This window comes from Alligator mississippiensis, chromosome 2, assembly GCF_030867095.1.
Source record: "Alligator mississippiensis isolate rAllMis1 chromosome 2, rAllMis1, whole genome shotgun sequence".
NCBI classification, from domain to species: Eukaryota; Metazoa; Chordata; order Crocodylia; family Alligatoridae; genus Alligator; species Alligator mississippiensis.
Window position 1 is genome coordinate 18,389,694 of NC_081825.1, and position 22,981 is coordinate 18,412,674.

Sequence of the window (22,981 nt, forward strand, 5' to 3'; positions counted from 1 at the left end):
AGACAGGTAGTTAGCTGTGTTAGTCTGACCTCACTCTGCGCTGGGGTAAGGCCTTTAGGTGGAAATTATTTTCCACCCTCAGCAGAATTGGCTAACTATCCCCTCACCTCTCCTATGCGGCAGGTGAGTATTTATCACCCCGTATTGTAGAAACAGGCTCTGATCCAGACAGTAGCGAAGTAACTCACCTGTAAACACAAAGCAAGTGAGTAGATTAATCATCTGGCATTCCTGACTCCTACCTGAACCTAGCCCACTAGATGAAACTGCCTCTTCATGGGATCCAATAATTTTACAGTCCGCCTGCTGCTACTGTCCATACAGTGGGGCTTTTGGACTCTAGAAAACAATGTGAGGATTTTTACACAGCAAGAAAGCACAGGTCATATGTTTCTTAATTAAGAAAACATCCCTTTAATATCTGCCTTTGTGACTCATTGTTTGAGAGCTAGCTGCTACCGCCAGAGTGAAATTCTTTGATGATTACTTTTTAAGGGCAGCCCAGATAATTGAATGATGGTTTCTCTCACTATTCATGCTATGTGACATGAGAGGCTGGCAAACAGCATGAACATGGAAGGCCAGCACGTTTTCCCAAGCCTGACAGGAGCTCGGCTACTCCATGGCTAATCCAGTGTATCAAGGGAATGGTTGTATCGCCATCCACACCGCTCCAAAAGTTACTGGGTTATGATGAGGCCCTCATTTAAACAAGTTTTTAGGCTAAGAGCACATGTTCAGGTAGGGAAATATTGAAGTGGTGGTGAAATAGTGAAGTGGTTTGAGCGTAGGCAGAGAAATTAGGCTTTGCCTGAGCTTGTGAACAAACCAACCCTTTCCTGAACTTGGTAAAAGGCCAGTGAAATGAAAAAGAAATGTATGTGCCTCTGTGTTTCCTTGTTTTCTCCAGGGTCAATAGCAGAAGAAACAGATGATCAAAAGAGGCTACTTTTGAAGTATTTCTGTCACCATCAGAAAACTGGAAACCTCTTCCTGTTCATTTCCACCTTAGTTTACCGTTACACCTTTTTCATGTGAGCAAGCCTCTGAATACAGGATGCACAGGATATCTGAACCTGTCCTCCTCTCACTTTCCCTGGTTTTATCCCAGTGCCTCTGCACTGACTTCAGTGGAGTTATTCCTGATTTACATCTACAACAGGAAAAGCATGATCTTACAAAAGCAGCATGGTCCAGTAGGACTGGGAAGGAGGAACTGCTGAATGTGTACTGTGTTTCATTGTGTGGCCACGGGGCCAGTGATTTAAGCCATAATTTTCAATGTGGAGGCCTAAAGTTTAGTGCCTGCATCCATATTCAAGCTCTTCAGTATGAGTACCCTAAGTATCATTATGCAGAGTGGTTGAGAAAATTAGATTTTATTTTTTTTACTAAAATACTTGACATTTCATCAAAAAAATCTCAAAACTTTTCTGCCAGAAAACAAAAAGTTTTTTTCCAATTAAAACTTTAACATTTTCTAAAGAAATCAGATGTTTTCATTTAATCAAAACCCAGTTTTCCATCGGAAAACTGTTTTGGCAGAAACATTTCAACCAATCCTATTATAATATCAAAAAGAATTTGTGAGGTTTGCCCATTGCAAATTGAGAGATGCTTAAGAAGCAAGATGTGAGAGTGCATAGAGGAAGGGAAGGGATGTTTAGAGGGTAAATTGATCTATCAGCAAGAAACTGTAAAGAAAGCCTTAGAAAAATTGTTGAAGTATTTTTGTTTCAAAACCCATCTGGGTGTCTTGACAAAAAAAAGATGAGCCGCTGGTGACAAAGTCCTTTTAGGAGAAGGTTACCTACAAGCCCAGAGCAAACTTTTAAAAAACTTGCATTTGGTGATTGTTTGGTGTCCTGCAAACATTATAGTCTTGCACCAGCCCCACAATATTGCCATTTTTGTGTATCTTGGACTGGTTGGTAAGTGAGCCACAGATAGCCTAAGTAAGCTACCATGGGACAAAGTAAGTTGGTGTTGGAAACAGAAGCCAGGAGTCCTGACTTGTCTTTCCCTACTCTAATCATTGACTGAAATGCCTTCAAAATATACAGCAATGTGGGATGGAGTGGGGGGAGGAGGGCTGGACTGAGAGCCCTCTCCCAACCCGCACACCATGGAAACAATGTGCATTTCAAAACTTTTCCATGAAAGCAGAGGAGAAGGACCTCCTCCCCGCACCCCCCATACAAAAACTGCTTTCAATCTATGAGGATGGCATTTAACCTGACAAAAGCCAGGAAGTTCAAAGCAAAGACTGACACACTGTCTTTAACTTACATTTTTATGCCTTTTATTCCTTTGTTCTCAACAGTGCAAATTAAGGACAGGGGGTCAAATGCATCCCTTGTGGAACTGCACTGAAGTCAGTGGAGTTCCAGCAGGAACGACTGCAGCTCAAAGAGCCAGGCTTAAGGTCAACATTGCTTGCCAATTTGGAGGCTAAAATGAGACTCACGTTCCCAGCACAGATTTCCTCCTTAACATTTGTCCTTTGTGAGGTATCTGGAAGGGGGAGTCCTCCCCTCTGGATTTTTAGCAGAGCCCTTCACGGTTCCTTCCTTCTGGAATAGTGTTTGTGTGAGCTGGGAGATAGGAAGCAAAGAGGGGCCCTTTGTGAATTGATAACATTGCCTTTGATCTGGGAGGAGTGAAGTAAGGCAGAACCTTTCCCGATAACCTGGGGAAAGAGAGCACTCCAGAGCAGGCAGGCCATGTTTCACTGGGGACTTGAAGAGAGAAGGGCCTTCAGCGAAACAGAAATACTGAGAAACACTCCAGCTGAAACACCCAGATGGGAGATTTCTTACCTAGTGACATTTTGAATTGAGCAAGATATATATTTTACATCTGTTGAAACCACAACAACCTGCATTAAAATAATAGTAAAGTTCTGACCGAAGCCCCAAAACATTAGGAAAAAAATTGGAGCTGAAGCCAAAATGCCACTCCTAGTACACCTTTTTAGCTTTGCCTACGCTAAATAAAAATTACCCTCCTGGGAACAACTTTAACCCCCACAAGAAAACTTTAAAGCGTTTCATGCCTACACACAAAAGCACTCCAACCTGTTTACCAAGTTTCTAAGAGCTCTTTAAATGAGAGCAAACTGAGTGGGTTTAAAAAAACAGTTCAGTCAGAGCCTGTGCAGAGCTAAAATGGCTCAATCAGTCCTCACTGCAGCAACAGCTTTTGAAATGTCCGAGAATCCAGTGTATCAGGGAGCTGGGCTGGGAATCCATTGCCATCGAAAACAGGGGCATAGGTTGTAGCCGTGTTGGTCTAAGGACAAGGTTCTTTGGGTTCTTTGGGTGAATCTGCTATCTTTTATTAGACCAAATTAAATAGTTGGAAAAACATTTTCTTAGCAAGCTTTCGGGTTTAAAAACCCTTTGTCAGGCTGAGGAAGCATCTGCAGTTGGTGCTGTGTTCTTCCTGGATGCAATGAATCCATCCATTCACTCCATCCAGGAACAGCACACACGCCAAGTGCAGACGCTTCCTCAGCCTGACAAAGGGTTTTTAAACCTGAAAGCTTGTTAAGAACAATGTTTGCCATTAAAATGGTTTAAAACAAGGTTAGCATGATCTTGGGGCAAAAGTAGAAGGGCCTAAGTGGCATGGACACATTGAACTGTGCTTGAATCAGACTCTATTTTACTGGTTCAATTATAATCAATTCAGTATGATATTGCTGTTGAGCCTAGGGTTGCAACATGCATGTTAGGTAATATTATTCTGAGCTACTTGAATTTGGGCTCAATTTTATTTTCCATTGTGCTACAGAGAGGTGGAAGGTAGAAAACGGTGATGTCTTAGGGTCCCTTCACATCTTTCTTAACTTATGCTGCTGTAATTTATGGACTGAGTTATTCCTAATGACACTAGTATAAGCAACAGCAGAAGCACTATAGGTCTTGCACCTTGCAAGAAGCCTTGCACCTTGCCTACACTAAAAAAAGCTTTTTCAGCAGAACTTATGTCTATATTCAAAGTTCCTGTGGTGACAGAACCTTTCTTTCTGCAAGGCCACACCACCTCTGTCAGGTGCGGTATGGCTTCTTCTGCCAGCTAGCAGCTGTCAGAAGACGTGTATATGCTCCTGCACCTTCTGCCAGCTGTAGTGGTCCTTTCAACTGAGCCATCACAGTGGAGTTGTCAGAACCACATGGTTGTGCATTTATTCTGGCATGTGTGTGGTGGTACTTGCTCTCTGCCTCCAGAATGTCTTCAGGCAGAGGGAAGTCTATGGAAAGAAGGCCTCAGTGGGTGCAGTTAAATGTGCAATTAATGCGCACGAATAATAAGTTCTGGAGGTTTTTGCTCTGGGTCACACTATTTGAACGTGTACCCAGGAACAGAAAACTCAGGAGCATGTTGCTCCAGAGTTTATTCATGCACAGCACATGGAGCCTGGTCAGAGCACCCCAGGCTGGCCGGAGCCCCAGGGGGTCAATTTGCTAGCCCAGGGCTGCTCTGACTGGGCTCCACATGCTGCGGAGAGGCTGGCTGAGGCACAAGGGTGCTTCAGTGTGGGGACTGACTGCCAGCTAGCCCTACACTGAGGCACCCTCTGCCCCAGCCAGCCAGGGCACCGTCTACATGTGCACTGCTGTACATAAAAAAACTCTGCAGTAGAGTACTACTTGTATTTCCAAGTACTTGTATTAACCCTGCTGCAGAGTTTATTAGCTTTATGCACTCTAATAGGGGCATACATGTAGATGCTAAGACATTTACTGCTCAGTTAATTAGTCAACTGCGCAGTAAACGTCTTGTGTAGACATGCCCAGTAAGCGCTCCCTTACTGCCGGTTGTGTTGTCAGATGCTGATTTTTTGGGTTCTTTTAACCCAAGACCACACTTCAAACTCTTGCATGCATGGCGGTGTCAGTAAAGAGTCCAATCAGGTGTAATCACTGACTAACATAGTTGGCCCAGCAAAAGCCATCCCTGTAGACCCAGTTATACTGGAAAACTGTGCAGTTGCCAGTATTGCCCAGCTCATTGGGAAATGGCTGAAGAACATTATACCAGCAAGAACACACTTTGGGCACTATAGGATGCATCCACACTAGAAGAGCTTTGCTGGTAAAATATACCAGTGCGCTACATCATAACAGTACTTCTAACATAAACCCAGCTTTGCAATGAGAGGACAAGTATCAGTCAAAAAAATCAACCAATCTTTTATTTTAGGAGATACCCTGCCGAAAATGGGATTGAATTATTTAACAAACAGGGTTTAAGAATGGATATTTGTTATAGATCACATTTTGAGCTTCCTAAATGTCATGGTTTCTTAAGTACATGAGAAAAGGAGTTGCAACACCACAGTCAAGGTGTTCACATCTTCAAGACTAGTAACATGGCCAGCTAGTTTTTTCCAGTGGCAGTTCTCCCAATACCACTCTCTCTAGAAGTGACTGGTATTAGGAATGATCCATTGGTGCCTTCAGCTTTTAAAAGCAGCTTCAGGCAATCTTAGCTGGGGAATATGTTTATAAAGTAATAAAGCCTGTGATGCCAAGAGAACAATATGATATCTTTTTTTTATATACTGGAAAGAATTAAAATATCTCTACCCCTCTTAATTGCTAAGGAGGAAAAGAGAGAGAGGCAAGAACTAGCAGAGACAGAACATCCCTGACTAACTTTTAATAAAAAGCCATGATCAACCCCACCATGAGCTCTAGGCACATCAAATACACAGCCACATTAAAAATCAGGATGCAAAAGCTGAGGAAATCTTGACCATCAAAATGACATTGCACTCAGTATACTGTGCCATAAAAGTGTGGTGTCAAAAAGGCTAGAGATTTTACACTGAGTGTCAGTGTTTTATAGTCATTAGCCTAATTACACTGGTGTTTTTACCACCTTTACACCACTAATTGGCCTAAAAGCCAAACAGGGACATCATTACTTTACACAAACAAGCAATTATTAGGCTATAAATGCACCCAGGGTTTCTGTTCACTGGGAGCAGTAAGGAACAGTCCTAATGCTCTCCCTCCATGTGGTGTCTATGACAATAACATGGATTACGAATGTACTTGACTTTAGCTTTGTTTACAGAGAGGTTTCAAAGCCGCTGATTTGTTAAAGAACATGGATATTACTTACCTCCCTATAAACAGATTAAGAAAAATGGCAAAAGTCCAGATTCAACTGCTATGTCATTATCTCAGTGCCAGTGTAGCTTGGCTTGATTTTTGGTTGGGCTTCTTAGTGTATTTGCTTTCCTAGAAAGGGACAGCTTGGAGCATGTGGTCAAAATGATTTGTTTATGTGAAGCCTACGAGAGATGTTTCCTCTCCAAGCAGTTTGGTCCCGTCGCAGCCTATAGGCAGGAATATTAGCAGCAATGGTCAAAAAAATTCTCCTTTCTTTAAGTCTTGTGCAACACATCTGGTTCTTTCCAACATTGTGCCCACCTGTGCTTCTACCCCAGCTATTTCTCCATTTGTGCTGGTTCAATAAACATTAACAGTAACACATGCATGCTGCTCCTTGTGTATTAATGAAGATCTGCCCCAATGATTCTGAGTTCTGATGCTTAGCTAGACAGGGGGAGTTTTGCCTAAATAAAATGCTCAGGATCTGACTCTTCATCTTTAAAAAGGGCTTTGAAATCCTTATTATCCCACTGATTTTTTAGTAGACTCTCCCCTGGGATTCATTGAAGAATTCTGCTTAAAAACTGATGACACAATATGGTGCATTAGAGTTATTGTACATATGAAACGGCAGTCAAATTTCAGCATTTAGCAAATGTTTCCTGGACTGTAACCCTCTTTGCCTCTGCTGTTTCCAGAGTTAGCTAATTACTTTTTTTCCTAAAAGTCCTGTAAACCCACTTAATACCCCATCACCAGGGGAATAATAAGAATTGTTATTTTAAACAATTTTTAAATATTTTGTACATGACATCTGTAACAGACAGCAGAGGTTTCCCATCTCTCTGCTCCTTGACATGAGAACAGTAACAAGTCCTCACGATTGGATCAATATCCTCTTTAATCACCACTGGGAAAGTAAAGTCAATTTCCAAGTCAAGGGGGAATTTTCATGTGTTTTTGTATCAAAAGTCAACATGACCGTATCACCCAGGGACCATCCTGGTATCTTAGGACCCACGTATCAGTAGCACGATAACATTGTGTGTGTTACAGCTGTGGCAACAGCTGCACGTTTTCTAAATTAACCTAAGCAAAGGCTTATACAAACTATCCTCGATAGCATCTGTCCAGGTTCCACGTCTGAAAGTGTACTAAGATCACATTCCACTACTATGGGGATTCCCTCCAAAGCGCCTGAGCTCTTCAGAGTTTGGAGGGGGGGGAAAATCCATCAACATGAAATCAGTGGCCAAACACACGCCTCACACCACATTAGAAACCCTTATATTTTATTTTTTTGGTGATTGCTTTAAGAAATGGTGTAAAAAAACTTTAGCAGAGAAGATGGAACAATGAAGATGTCGGGCAGCTTCCTGGGAGAGGGCTAGTAATGTCTTGTCATGCTCAGACACAAACACAAAAAAATGTCTTTATTACGCAGAAGGGTAACCTTGAAGTGCATTGGCTGCCTGATCCTATAACTTTCCCATTAGAAGAGGGCGCCCGCAATCCTAATGATGCACAATAAGTAGATTATGAGACTCCTTTTGTTTTGCTAAGCAGCAGCTTTTCTTCACAGAGTATCACAAAGGTGTGTCCGGGCCTCCTGAATGGAGCCACTGTGACTGATATGTCGATTTGTTCTGTAGAGCTGAAGAGAAGAATTGAAGAAGACAGCACTAATGTTCGCTGGAGCAGTAGGGGGCGGGTGCCAAAGCAGCCTAAATTAGACTCATCAGTATAGAGGCTCTGCCCATTGTATCACAGGCTATAAAGCTGTCAGTGACTAGCACATTTGAATGTCCTCCTATTCCTCCCCTGGCACTTTCCCTGATCTCGGCAGAGAACTAATCCCCAGGATCTTTTGTTTTCCTGAGAAACCACTGGCATCTTAAATGTATAAGGGCTTTTAAGGCTCTGGTATGAAAAATAACTTTGATTTGAGTTAAAGTGTTTTTAAAATGTACTTCAGAAGCGATTAGAAAATGTTGATGCACCTCGGGTCTGTTATTTTTATATACATATAGATCAGCGGTCAGTCAAGGTCTGAACAACATCACATTCTTATGTAGGGCTGCAGTCTCTCCAGCTCATATAGATACACCTCATGGAAAATGAATGTCCTTAAAAAACAGAGCTGGGCCCAAGGGGCAGAATTCAGAATGAGATCCAAATGCCCCTGACCCTGTGCGGGTATTCAGATCCAGAGTGGGGAAGGGGAGAAGGTTTGAGTCAGGTCCATGAGTGTCATCAACAGGATTCGCACCAATGCTCCTGCAGCCTTTTACAGAGCTGGAGAGACAACAGATGAATGCAGAACCCCGTCACGGTCCAGTCTGAGCCTTTAAGTCTGTCCAGTGGAGATAGAGATACCTATTTTCTGTTAAATATTTGGCATCCCAATTTTGAGAGCAGCTTGAAAGAGCTCAGTTGTAAAGTCCCATGTTGATATTTAACCCTGCAGCTTGGGAGCTTGTCTGAAATAAGGAGCCTGCAATTTCAGAGGCCAACCTAATGTGAGATAGCTGCTGATCCCTGCTTTTGGATAGACACGGCGGCATCTCTGTAATGCTGGCAACACAAAGAATTAAAAAACAAGATCTGCCTTTTTTCTCAGCCTCTGGAAAACTCCTCTTTGGGTTGCAATTGCTCTGCAGCTTGCTCTTTCAGTTCTGCAGCTGTGTGGTCTGGTCAGTTGGTCCATCCCCAGTATCTCTCCAGGATGAGATCTGTCCCTCACACCACTGAGCAGAGAGAGGTACTTAGCCATGTTAGTCTCAAGCCAAGATTTGTCCCATATGCATCTCTGATTCAGTTAGTCCATGAGGTCCGTCTAAATGTAGCTATGGCATATTCTATCACGGGTATTTCTCACACTTCTGGGCTTAGCTGGTTGCCACGTGGGACCAGCAGGGAAGTTTTCCCCCTCCTGTTGCCACATTTGTTTTCCAGCCTTCCTCAGAAGCATTGAGTGTTGGCTGCAGCCAAGCCTGGGAAATGGGATCAGGATGTGCTAGTGCTCCTGCTGGGACTTAAACCCAGAAGTTCCTGGCTAGAAGGTCTTGCCAGTCTGCTCAGGGTCATGCTGATCACCATATTTGGGGTCAGGAAGGAATTTTACTCTGTGGTCAGATTGGTATGGGATGTGCCTTCCTGATGTTGGGGGCATGGCCGTCTTCTTTGGATCTCTCAAGTGGTTTTTAACAAACGCTGCAGCAGCAGGACATTGGCCATAGTCATCCCCCCTGCTTTACCAGTGATAAATTACCTGTGTTACGTCTTGTGGTTGTGTCAGGGTCAACTGTGTAGTTTTGTTAATACGTCAGACAATGAATTTGTATAGGGTGGTTTGGATAGGGATGATTCTGCCTGAGGTTGGACATGATGACACCTCTGGAGGTCCCTCTCATCTCTATTTCTCTATGGTTCTGTGATACCTGCCTCCTTCTTTATCACCCTTATTCATGCCTCAGAAGCTTCACCTGCTGAACAAGGAAGTAACCTGCCTGGTTGGTGAGGATGGCCAAAGGAAAAAGATACTCCACTGGCTTCTTACGCACTGCTGTGAATCTTCCAGGTGTGGATATTGACTTTCAAGCTTTTCGGCTTTGGCCCCATCTGCCTGGGAGACTGGCCCTCTGCCTGGGCACTGCTGCACCGCATCAGGGCAGCTGGAGATCTTTTGACTCAGTTTGAAGCACATGCTTAATTTTAAACATGTGAGTAACTCCATGTTTATTCAGCAAATCACTGAAGTAGGTGTTCAAGTCCTATAACTCTCACAGATAGGTGCAAGGCATGGGCCAAAATGATTTGTTGAACAGGGATGTGATTGTTTGCGAGTTTAAATGTTTTTCTAAATTTGGGCCTTACTGTCTAGGCCACTGATTCTCAACCAGGATGATGCAGCACTCTGTGGTGCCTTGAGATACTTTCAAGGGTGCTGTGGGGTGTGCAAACATGATTCACAGGTTAAACCCAGAGATTTTGAATGGGAATCCATAAGAATTCAAAACATCCGGCCCTGCTGTGGTCTGTCCAACTTCTTTGCAACAGAAGAATTGCCCTGTTATTTTCTGTAATCAAAAAACAAGAGTTGGCATTTTCTGAGGAGTACATTGAGTCTAACAAGAGATACCTTGAGTTTAAAAAGGTTGAATATCACAGGTCTAGGCAGTGTCAGTGCTAGTCATGGAATCTGGAATTCTCTTCTCCTGAGCCTGAGTTTCCTGATTTTCAAGGCATGATGCAAATCTTGTCTGTTTAGCTGAGCTAGCAAAATAAGAAGGAGAACACTTAGATTTCCATCTGTGTTGCTGCATCTTCTTTTCCTCCTCCTCATAGTAATATTATATTCAGTGGCACCTAGGGACCCCAGTAATGGCCAGGTCACCATGGTGCTAGGCACTGTACAAACACAGAGAAAAAAGACAAACCCTACCCCAAAGAATTTACAATCTAACTATAACGACAGGGAGAATGGCCTATTGGCAATGGTATTGGCTGGAATATGAGTTCATTTCCCTTCCCTGCCACTGATGTTCTGTCACCTTGAGGAAGTCACTTAGCCTCCATCTGTGGGGCTCTTGCCCACTGTGTGCTCCACAAGGTCACTTATAATCACCAGATCCTCTAGTACCTCCGTTCTAATGGTACGATGAACACAGAATAGATCTAATTTTCTATTAATTCAGTATTGGCTTTCCCTGAAGCCAGGGATAGTGACAAGCACAACGTTAACTAATTGCAAAAGTTCTTTTAAAGGCATCTTCAAAAGATAGAAACCTTTGTCTTTTTCCCCATGCTGTGTCACTGAAACCAGAAGGCCCTGGCTCAGTGAAAGGTTTTTTTCCCTACTTTCTGAACTCTTCCTCTGGTTAATTTTATTTTTCACTCTCTCTTTGGTTTAGGCTGGACTTTGACAACAGCTGCCTTACAAAGCAAAGTGCTTTCCTACTGTGCAGCAATAAGCACCCTGTTTGCAGGCAGAGAGAAGACTATATGCCTCAGCAAAAACAACTTAGAGCATCAGCATTCAGACAATAATATTTTTAAAGCATCTCTGCTGATGCTTTCCATGGGTTCCAGCAAAAACGCTTGCAACCTGCTTTGGGAAAAGACCCTGAAGATCTTAAACAATTCTGGGAAGCTGTGATGATTAAGTGGAGCACAATTTATTCAGCTCCTGATCAGGATGTGCATTAAGAAGCCTAGGTTTTCAGTTATCAGTACTTTCCAATACGTCCTTTGGCATGCAACCCCTTCTGAACACATAGAGATGTGCTCCTCGCAAAAAGGCAACATTGACCGTGATGCAGAATTGGAATGAACTACAGCATTTCCTATGAGAGCTGCAGATAACACCATCTTTAACTTTTTTAAATGGTTCTAAACTCAGCAAAATACTAACCATGACCAAGATCACTAGCCCTAGCTGCTCAGCTGGCAGACTCTAGTGAGATGGAGCTCTATGGCCCTGGGAGTTTTACTGGTGATTTCATGTGGGAAAGATTCAGGCTCGCTACTTATTTATATATAATCTTATTCTATGATGATGGGCCCAATTCTGCAGTCCTCATTCAGATGAAGCTGCAGCTGCAGTCAGGTCAGACAATCAAACTCCATATTATGTGTGTGGAGCAACTGGGGACATTAATAGATGTAAAATACTATTAAAAAGTAAGTGTGCTTACACAGTCAATTGTGGAGAGGGAAAGTTTGCAAGTGCTGAAAACAAACCCAAATCTCTACTGTTAGCTAGCAAAAACAGATCTAAAATACAGCATCAAACTTGCTAACAAGGAAGCTTTGGTGTTGAATTCACTGGGAATTAGAGGAGGTGAAAAATTATGACGATCTGCTCCAAGTACGCAGAGTGCAGCTTTTATAAGCCAAACTAAATTAAGGGACTGATTTTTTCTTTTTTTTATAGTGATCATATTTCTTCTTTTTTCTGATATTTTTCTGTAAATAATAATTGGTTCCTTTGTGCCAGCATTCACATATTGGCAGTGGCATGCAGTGTTTTCTTGGAGGTGAAAAGAAAAAGGGAGTGATTTGTTTCAATGGGTTATTGTTGAGTGAATGCAAATGTCTACAGCCAGTGGAGCAAAGAGGAGTGGGGGATTAGAAGCAGGGAGCTGGTTGAGTGGCATAGGCCATCTGTCCTGGTCCTGAGAAAAGAGGATTCTCATTTGCAGTGTATGTTAATTAGTAAGCTGATTGGCTCAGCTGTCACCTCTGTAGAGGGAAAGCACACAGGCACAATTAAATGCATGTCCATATATATTTATCAAAGCACATGTTTTAGGCTGCCCTGTTTGAGTTGTAATTTTGTCATCTTAGGCGCTGGGATGGTTCTTTGCTATTGTGCCTACAAATAAAAAAGAGAAAATACCTTAATTAAGATGTGATCTGGATTGTTTGTTCAAGCGTCTCTGGCAATTGCAGGCTGCATTCTTTAATGCACTCAAAATTACTCATTTGCATCAATAGGCGTTAGCTGAATTTATTTCCATGCAAATGTATTCCCTTGATGTTTCTGCAGAAGGTGCAAGGTTTGGAAATATCTGCATGGCAAGCTTGGGCTCCTGCGGTGTCTCCATTCAACCAAAATGTCAATATCCTACTCTTAAAAGGGCATAGTTAGCTAAAGTAAAGCACTGGCTGGTTTTAGGGGTTATTTCTGCCCTTTACGGGGCAAATCCAAGGCAGCTTCCCAAATAACTCTCCCTGGGAAGGAGGCAGCAAACAAAGCTATCTACACACCAGCCGCAAGGAACTATTTCCCATGGTTTCATTTTAATTATTTTTGATTTATTTGCTTACTGTGGTTCAGGTCTTGTGAATGCACTGCACCCTATATCTCACTGCCTCCCCTTTCCATGGGCCTAGGGTCCTGCCCTGAGGATATCAGACAGCGGCACGCACGGCTCATGGGGGGTCTAAGCTGAACTGGCAGGGGAGGGAATGATGGATTCACTCTGCTCAGGGACATTTGCCATTGACTTTCCTGCAGAGGCAGGCAAGGGCAGGAGAGGCCACCCAGTCCTGATGCTGGAGTAACTGCCATGAAGTGACTGCTGGTGTGGATGTAGAGTCCAAAAGGGAGGATTCCTCCTCTCCGCATCTGCAGAGACGCACATAACCCAGCCCACTAACTCAAATTGTCAGTGGATAGAGGTTTGGCTAGAAAATGCAAGCCCAATGGAACAGGACTGGCCTGGCCAAGAGGCAGTGTTCCCCATGGCAGTTTGCTATTTGGAGGAAAGTAAATCAATTGTTCTTTCCACCTTGTTTTGTGCTTTGGGGGTCAGAGTCCCAGGATATTACCCAAGGACCACTTCTGGCTGAGAAGAAAGAAGCCTTTATCAGCTTCATAACCAAAAAACAAGAGCAATTGCACTTAAAAAAATAGGCTCCAATGACTTCTCCAGTTTCCAATGAACAGGAGGGAAGAGGACACTCCTTTTTTGTTTTCACTGAATTTCCCACATACTGTGAACCTCCTCTACCATTAGTCCTCCAACCTGCTTCTTCCCTGGTTGGATGCCCTTGGCTAAAAAGCAGGAAGTCGTGTTAACTGGCTTTCTGTAGCTCCAATGCTTGTTCCTATTCATATATTCTATGACTGCAGCTCCTAATACTTAAGTGCCTAGTGGCCATCCTATTGGGCATAATGGGACCTGCCCAGGCACCCCAAGTCTAATTCCTCTGCCACTCTCCCCTCTCTAACCAAATACCTTGTAACTTAAGGGAAAATGTACTGGAGTGGGAACTAGAAGACAGCCAGTTCATAGGCTGATTGCTAAATATCATGGCCATTTACAGTCAATGTATTGTTTTAAAATACTGATTTATTGCATACAAACAGATTCTAAGACATGCATAATACATAAATACATAATAAATAATAGATACTTATGAACATCCCTCCAACTGTGTACAGTTTGCTAATACCTGCTGGGTCCTCTAGGAGGAATAGTGTAAAATTCTCCATTACTACAATAGATAAAGGACATAACTGATCATCTGAATTCCTTCCAATGTTATATCCAGTTTTAAATAACAATGGTAACTTTGCAACAATGGAGAAGTGCCCCGTGTGGGACTGAACTAGAGCTCTGTGGGTGTGTCTACACAAGATGCTTTACTGTGCATTAGACCAATCCAATGCATAGTAAAGCATCACTGTCTACACGACTGGCAATTAGAGCACATTAAATTAGGCTAATGTTTTTGCTACTACCAAACAAGTACTAGAAAAATGGCATGTTAGCTAATGTGCCAAAGCACATGTTTAGACCCTGACTGGGAGCAATTTGCTCCCAGTCAGCCCAGGAAGCAGAGGGCTGCAGCTGCTGCCTGGTTAACCCCCAGTCTTGCAGGGCAGGGGGAGCTGTCTTGGCTCTGGGAGCAGCTGCCTCCCAGCCACATGGAAATTGGGCCCAGTCCTGATCTCTGTGGGATGGAGGGAGCTGCTTGAGGCAGCTGCTCCCAGGGCGGGGACAGCTCCCTCCACCCTGCAGAGATTAGGACTAGTCCTGATCTCCACATGGCTGGGAGGCAGCTGCCCCCAGAGCTGAAACAGCTGCCTCTACCCTGCAGAGATCAGAACCAGGCCTGTGCCCTCTGCCAGCCTGGAGTTGGCACTCAGGGGACCCTACAGCCCCCCCGGCTGCTGCACACAGGGCAGAGCAGGCCAGGAGCATCCCTGGATTGAACTACTTCTGTTAGAAGCAAATTTGCTCCTGATGGGCACATGTTCAGATGCGTGCCTGGGCGCAGTTTAATGCTCCTGAATTTTCTGCACAGAAAATTCAAGCGCATTAATTGCATGCATAGACAGGCTCTGTATGGAGCTACCAAAAAAACCCTTTCTATGGTACTACAGACTAAATGGAGTCTGTTTGGGGCACAGACTATCTCCTGTATTCAGCCTCAGAGACAGATTCCCTCTTTCTAATTAGCACTGTGTGCCATATGAAAGCAAGCTTGGAATTAATGAAATTGCTCTCCCTCAGCTGGCAATGATGAATTCCATTGGGAGGGAAACCCAGGCGAGTATCATTGAGGTGGCCTTTGATGGATGAGGTGTGCTTCCTTGAAAGTCTGTTCTGTAAAGGAGTACCTAGCAGAGTAAATTACATTTTTTTAGTTGCACTGTTCCTTTTTCTACATGATTCATGGGTTCTGGTCAAGGATGATATTCCCAATACCTTTCACTGGCCAAATTTACAGGGATTTTTTTTTTTTTTAGTAAAGCATTAAATCAGCAATATTTATAGGGGATCAGCAGATGGCTAACACGCTGTGAGAAAATAACTGTCAGGCTTATAAATCCATAAAGGAGGGTTAAAAAAAATCACGATGTGATTGAGCTCTGGAATTATACTATACCACTTTACAAATAATTATGGGCAGTGGATTTACCTACTTGGATAGGCCTCATCATGGCAGTATCTGAGCACCTCTCACAGTGCTCATGTGAGGCCAAGGAGTCCTCGTGCTCCCATTGTACAGAAAGGATCTGAAGCACACAGAGGTGTCGCAGTTATCCAGAGTCAGCAGCAAAGCAAGGACCTGGACCCTGGTCTCCTTAGTCATAAATCAGGGGCTCAGCCACCAGGCTGTTTATCTATCTAGCCTGCAAGGATCAGGGCCATTGAAAGGGAGAAGTCCTACCTCCTCCATAGATCAGACCCTACCAAATTCATGGTGGAAGTGGGGTGCTCTGCAGCTCCTTTAATCTTGCAGGTTCCCCTCCCTCTCCCCTGCTGATTGGTGGAGGGGCCCCACTTGCAGCTTGCTTCTGATTGGCAGGGAAGCAAAAACCGTGGTTTTAAACATGGCACCGTTTTTGCTTCCCCGCTGGTCAGCAGCAAACAGTGGGGCTTCTGCGGCCCCTCGGCCGACCAGCGGGAGGCAAAAAGAGCACCAGATTTAAAACCAGAGTATTTGCCTCCCTGTCGATCAGGAGTGAGCCGCAAGCAGGGCCCCTCCGCCAATCAGCAGCAGGGCGTGCAGGGGAACCCGCAAGATGAACGGACCTGCAGCGCACCCCACTTCCTCTGTGACTTTGGTAGGGCCCTGTCCATAGGCAACTGGGACTTACTGCGTGTCCAACAGATCCTGGGAGGAAGGGAGAGAGGAGAGAGAATAGAGGGCATTTCACCATCGAGAATAGGGGGCAGTTCACATCATTTCCCCTTATCCAGCCTCATAGAAACACCTGCATAGATTCTCCACAGAGCGCAGGATCCACGAGGGAGCAGTGAGGGGATGAGTTCGGAGGGCATCAGGGAGATATATATATATGTATATACATATATACATATATATAGTGCATTTCATTTTAATTATAGAAAAATGCGGGGTGGGGTGTGGGGGGCATTAATCAAAACATTTTGGATTTTTCTTTTCAGAGAAAACCAGGATCCCTGATCATAACATTTGTGGAAATTGTGTGTTGCTGACAAGCATGATACATTCCTGCCGGAGCATAACTACACAGCGTCAGGAGAGAGGAGTACCTCGGTTGCCATTTGCTTGGGGACTGCCAAATGCCTCCCCACGGGACATGCCCCCCACAATAACTTCCCTTCTTCAGAGGAATCACCTAAAGATTTTCCTCCAGCTGTATCCCTGATTCCTGATGACCTGATGGCCATGCATGTACTTACTCATCGCTTCCCTCAGAAGCAGGGACAGTGGCCTGAGGAAAGACTTGTGGAAGCTCCAGTCCCCAGGCTGGGAGTGACCAGAAAGACAGACAATAGGTCTGTGTGAAGCGGAAGGTATTTGCTTGGGATTTGGCGATTTGCGGGGACAGGGATTCAATTCAGTCATTCAAATCACTGTCCTGAATCACCAAATCGAATCACTGTCCACCCAAATTAAATCACTGACTGGGATCTCCAGGGACAGCACAGAAGCTTTTTGGAGGCCTCTGCCTCGGTGGATCTTGGGTTAGAACCCGGGGGGCAGTTCTGCGACAGACAGGGGTCTCTAGTAATGGGGTCTAGCTAAACAGAGCGAAAAAAGGTTTCTATTTCAATGCGTTAACTACACAGCTAAAAAGCCTAATTTTGAGGAGGGCAAATTGTATTTGCATATGTGTCAGCTGGTGCAAGCAAGCCCCAGGGAGACCCACGGGTTAACCTAATCATGTCACAGGTGCTAAAATACAACTTGCGCTGTCTACGCAAGGCTTTAAAATGCATTAGCTGAAATGTTTTAAAAATACACATTTTATCGTAATTTAAACCAGGCCAATGTATCAAACTGTTTGCCTTTGCAGTAATAGTTACTGCCAACAGGGAGTCCAGTGAACTGTTTTATTAAGTGATTTAATTCACAGCCAAGGATTGAGCGACAAACCTATTCAGCCTACAGAATGCAAGTCAGAAGCACTGCTGTCTCCGTGGAGAAATGTGTCATTGACTGACCTAAGATGCTGAGACTAGAATAGCTACCTAGCCACTTCTGAGCGCTGTCCGGCTACCACCTACTTCATAGCAATGAGCACAGCTCCTTCATGCCCTGATTCCTAAAGGCACAATTACCTGGTATACCCTGGCCACGTCAACATGAGACACTCACTGCGCAGTCATTACTGCCCAGTCATTTGTACTTGTATAAGTACTAAGTAATTTAGTACTTGTTGGGTCTGTCTACACAAGATGTTTAAGGCACATAAGCCTAAATGTAAGGTCCATTAGGGTGCGCATCTATACATATGCGCATTTAATGCTCTTTAAAATTGGTTAATTTAGGCTATTCACCCCAAAATAGTTAAAGTGCATTAACAAATGTGTAGATGCATTAAAGCACATTAACACTGTGTGTGCGAACTGTCTTGGGACTAACTTTAGTCTCAAGTCAGTCCACACAGCGTTAATGCGCTTTAATGCCTGCATGTGTAGACACCTGCCAAAATCCACTTAATGTGCATTAAGCTAATGCATATTAAATTTAGGCACACTTAAATGCATGTGTAGACACAACCATTTAGTACTAAATAACTGCACAGTAGCATCACTGAGCAGCTTTTTTGTGATGCTGACTGTGCAGTACCCCGAGACTGCTGCGCAGTAGTGTCACATCATGCTTTCTTTCTGCCACGTGATGCTACTGCGCAGTAGTCACAGACTACTGCACAGTCAGTCTCTCATGTAGGCGCGGCCCCTGGGTCTTAACACAAATGCAATGATTTGCCTCATGTGAGCTCAGCCCAGAAGAGCTTATGCATCTCTGATTTTAGTCTACTCTGCCTTTTGTCTCATATCGTCACTTATATCAGGACATACTGAGCACAAGGGGAATGTAAATGGATACCAAAGGTGTGAGTAGGGAATGCCAATGTGGTACGGTTTGACACGCAATTTATAGAGGAGCAATTAACCCCAGAAAGATGTGGAGAATCAAATCTTTCTATTTTACCAACAAGGGATTATCACAGATAACAGCATATTTTTGCCAATAGTGTCTCATCCTGCTATCTCAAAGAAACCATTCCAAGCAGTAAATCTCACATGTGTGCACCTTTGTGCATGTGCATGCATGCACATGCGTGTACACACACACACACACACACAAACACACTTTTCCCGTGGAAACATTTGTGGGGTCACCTCTATAGTACTCACTCCTTTGACTCTAATCACATTATATGACAACACAGCATTTTCCACTTTTTCTCCTGTAAAATGGGATTCAAACTACTTCATATTTCTTTCTTACAGTCTCTCCCTGATGAGATCCAGAATTTCCCTTTGAAGAATACTGAAACAAAACAGAATGGTTTAAAAAACAAATTAAAAAGACAAAAGGCAGCTCAGCACCTCCTTGAGAACCAAAGAGTTAAACTATTTAAGGAAAGCTCATTTCAGAGGAAAAAAAAAAATCTAGTGGAATGATTTTGCAAGTGAATAGCCAGAGGTATTCTAAGAATGTTGATATCTAAAACTGTCATAATATTTGACCCTCAAAAATATAAATATCCATCCCTTGAGTAAACTCATTGCAATAATATTAAAAGGGGAAAGAAAAAGAAAACAGTTGTTGTCTTTTGGAAAGAGGGGAGCACTGTTTTGCAGCAGGGATTCTCAGCAGAGCATGCAGAGATGGAGAGATCAAAAAAAAAAGAGCTTCAAGTACTTCCAGTCAGGAGCCTTTCATCTCTCACTCTGTAACCGTTTAAAGATGAAAGTCCTAAAGTTTCACTGGGAGTGACGAAAAACATTCCTTCTGTAAAGACTGTTGCTGTCTGGACAATTTTCTGGTTCCTTAACTTATAAGTGAACAGCCTGATCCTTAGATGGGGCTTACCTGCATGGGACAAAGTAAGTGCAAAGGGGGTCCAAAGCTCATATCCGTATTGCTATGAGCCCTGCCTTCTCTGCAAGAAGTTCAAGTTGCAAATACCCCTCATGAGGACAGATATACTACGGAGAACTGGTGTAGCACACGGGCACCCTGGCTATTCTTCCCTGCTACTCCTGTACGTTCAAGATTCTCTGTGTTGGCTCTTTATCATCACTCTCATGGCCCTGAGCCTGTAATGAGTTGTGCACAGGTAGGTCTTCTTGAAGTCAGTCATTGGAGCTCCAGAGCTAACATGGCCCTCTACCTGGGATCTCTTAAACATATATTAACAACTTTTTATAGAAGGAAGACATTGACGGTTGTGGTTTCCCTGCTTTACCTGTAGCAGGCTAGAGTGTTATATCTTGTGTTGTGTCAGTGTTGACAGGAGTTTTAATGGATTGTATATGGTGGTTTGAATAAAGCTGATCTTACCTCTGACAGAGGGTTGAACTAGATGACTTTTAGAGGTCCCTACCAGCCCGACTTTACTATGATCCTATGACTGCAGAATGGGGACCGAAATTGGGATGGTCCCCAAGTTATACCAACCATGCATCATATAATGGGCATGTCACTCTAGTAACCTTGGAGGGAAAGCTCTACTGGACCGAGGAATCAAGCATTGTACATTGATGGGGGAGCATTATCTCCTCTCAGACTAAGATCTGAAGATTTTGCCACACATCATCTAGCAGAATATTACTCCTAGACTTTCAGTAACCAAAAGTCTGACATTTGACTTGTGAACCTGAAGGCCTATTATGATACCTGGGTGCCTCAAAGTGGTCACCTTGAGACTGAGATGTGCAAAATCAATGGCCACTTTGGAAAATACTGGATATCGCATTCTTCAGTCGCTTCTGGCAAATGACAGAAATCAGGATCACTTAGCATGTGCTTCCCAAACAGGAAAAAAAAAAAGACAAATTAATGGGCTAATTTATTCACAATGAATAATTCAACCAACAGAAGTGACTTCTCCAAAGACTGGGTCAAAAGTTGAGTGCTTGAATAAATGAATTGCTCTTTCACAAATAAAAAAGCAGAAATCTCAATATTTATCATTTGCAGGCACCAAAATATTCCAGAACAACATTTTCTAATGATGGGGGGGGGAGGGTGTTTAATAAAAAATTCTATTGATAACAGGAGTTAGAAAAGCAAATAATAACAGAGTGGAGCGTGTTTATGTATGAAAAGTGACTTTTCAAACAAACTGTCAACAGTGAGCTGCATTATGAGACTATTAGGAAATAGCAACTCTGTAAATAACTCTTCTACCCCAGCAATTATTGAACCTGGTGCCAGTAAATAAGCAGTGCTTGGAACACAAACCAAGCTGTTGTGAGCTCTGAGACTTATGGTGAAAGCACAGGCTGAAAGTTTAGGCATCCGGTAGACCCAGACATAAAAGCAAAAGCTTTCAGAGATGTCGCCGTATCACATGCCCGCAGGAGTCAGATCAGGTACAGAGCGGGTATGAAACAAGTTTTTGAAGTAAATGACTGTGAAAAGTGCTGCCTTGGTGGAATGGGAGATGGGTCCTTTCTTTACGTCCATGCAACGGCTCCTCAAGAGTCTGGGTATGTCTACACTGCATACTGGAATACTGTGGAGAGATACTTGAGCCAGTTTGAGTACTGGTCTAGCCATGGCAGCACAAAGCTGCATTCAGGCTAATTTACCCTGCCAAGAAGCAAGATAAATAATTTCACAGGGAGCTCTCTGGTGCCCCAACTTGTCTCCCACTACTATGGTAGCTCAATTAAAGCTAGCTTAGGTACAGCTCTCTGCATAACAGTGCACTCTCCATTGCAAATGTTCCTTCCCTCCAGCTCTCTACCTCGTGATCCAGGACTTGTTCAAAAATGGAGGATTAAGGAAAGGGAAAATCACAATCCTAGGTTGTGGGGGAAGGGTATTTCCTGTGTTCATCAATTTAGGCAGCTGAACTATTTTGACCAAATTTTGTTCTTATAATGCACCCAGCTATGCGGTCTCTCAGCAAGTAGCCTTCCACATCCCCTCGGCTGGCTTCAGCCAGTGAACCCTCGTGCTCAGCTTGCCAGCCCTCTGGGGCAAGGACTGTCTTGTTCTGTGTTTATACAGGGCCCAGCACAGTGGGGTCCCAGCCCATGTGCTTTGACAGTGCAAATAAATAATGCCAGTTGTCCTACCAGTGTGCCTTCTCCCCCTTCTATAAGGACCACCATTATGCTCTGACAAGCAGACTGGGTTCCAGGACCATGTCATAATCAGCTGAGACTCCCCCATCAAGCCTGGTAATTAAAATTAATTACACTATGGACTGTCTGGTGAAAAATGGTCTGAGACCATTAATTCATCTCATTAGACTACCAAATCATTGTGGATAGCACTGACATTGGTCAATACAGAGCTGGCTCCAAATAGAGGCAGCAGCTCAAGCAGTCTGTAGATCCTATGGCAATCCTGTCCTGACTGAATCAGTTTGTCAAGGTTGGTGCATTAGGCTCATGCTTTGGAGTGGGTAAACTGTTAAAGTGAGAGGAAGTTGAGCTTGTTCTTTTCCACGTACAAGCAGAATATAGAATTCTCCATGAGCCTCCCCATGCTAAGGCCTGTGCAAACATATAGAAAGAGGCAGTCCCTCCCTGGAACAGCTGAGAGCCTGATAGGCAAGGGGCAGGTAAAAGGAAGTAAGACGATCATCATTTTACTGATGTGAAACTGGGGCACAGAGAGATACTATTCCAGGCCATAGACCAGATCCTATTCCATCTATTAGACACCTAAGGGCACACCTACATGAGCAATTAATGCACAGAAAACTTACTGCATGGTAAAATACTTGGCAGTATGGTTTCTGTAAAAGCACGTCTACACATGCATCCCAACAGAAGCAGTTAAGGAGCAGTTCAGGGAATGGAAATGCTTATCCTGCTCTCCTGCCATATGGCAGTGAGGAACAGCTCTAAGTTCCCCCAGATATCAACCCCAGGCTGGCAGGGGACACTGGGGTCAGGCCTGGGCTCCATGGTGAAGGGGAGCCTGGGGAAGCTGTTTCCCAGCCCTCAGCCCCAGGGCTGGGAAAGAGTCCGCTCACCTGCAGCTCTTTCCCAATCCCTTGCCCCAATCAGCCAACCAGGGCAGGGGGCTGGGAAAGAGTCTCCTCCTCCTCCGCAGCTCTTTCCCAGCCTCCTGCCCCAGTCGGTTGGTGAGACAGCTGGCAGCGAGCCCCAAGCAGGGTGAGGATTCCCAACCCAGCCAGGGCATCTGGGAGCTGTCCTGCCGGTGGGGCAGCTAGCAGCAAGCCCCCAGCTGGGCAGGGACTCCCTGCTCAACCAGGAGCCGCTGGAGCTGCCCCAGCAGAACAGCTCCAACCCAGCCAGGGGCTTACCATCACCTGCCCCACCAGTGGGACAGCTCCCGCCCAGCCCCAGCTGAGCAAGGAAGGAAGAGCTCCCCAGTCCCTGCACTGCTTAGCTCCCTGCTCCTGTGGG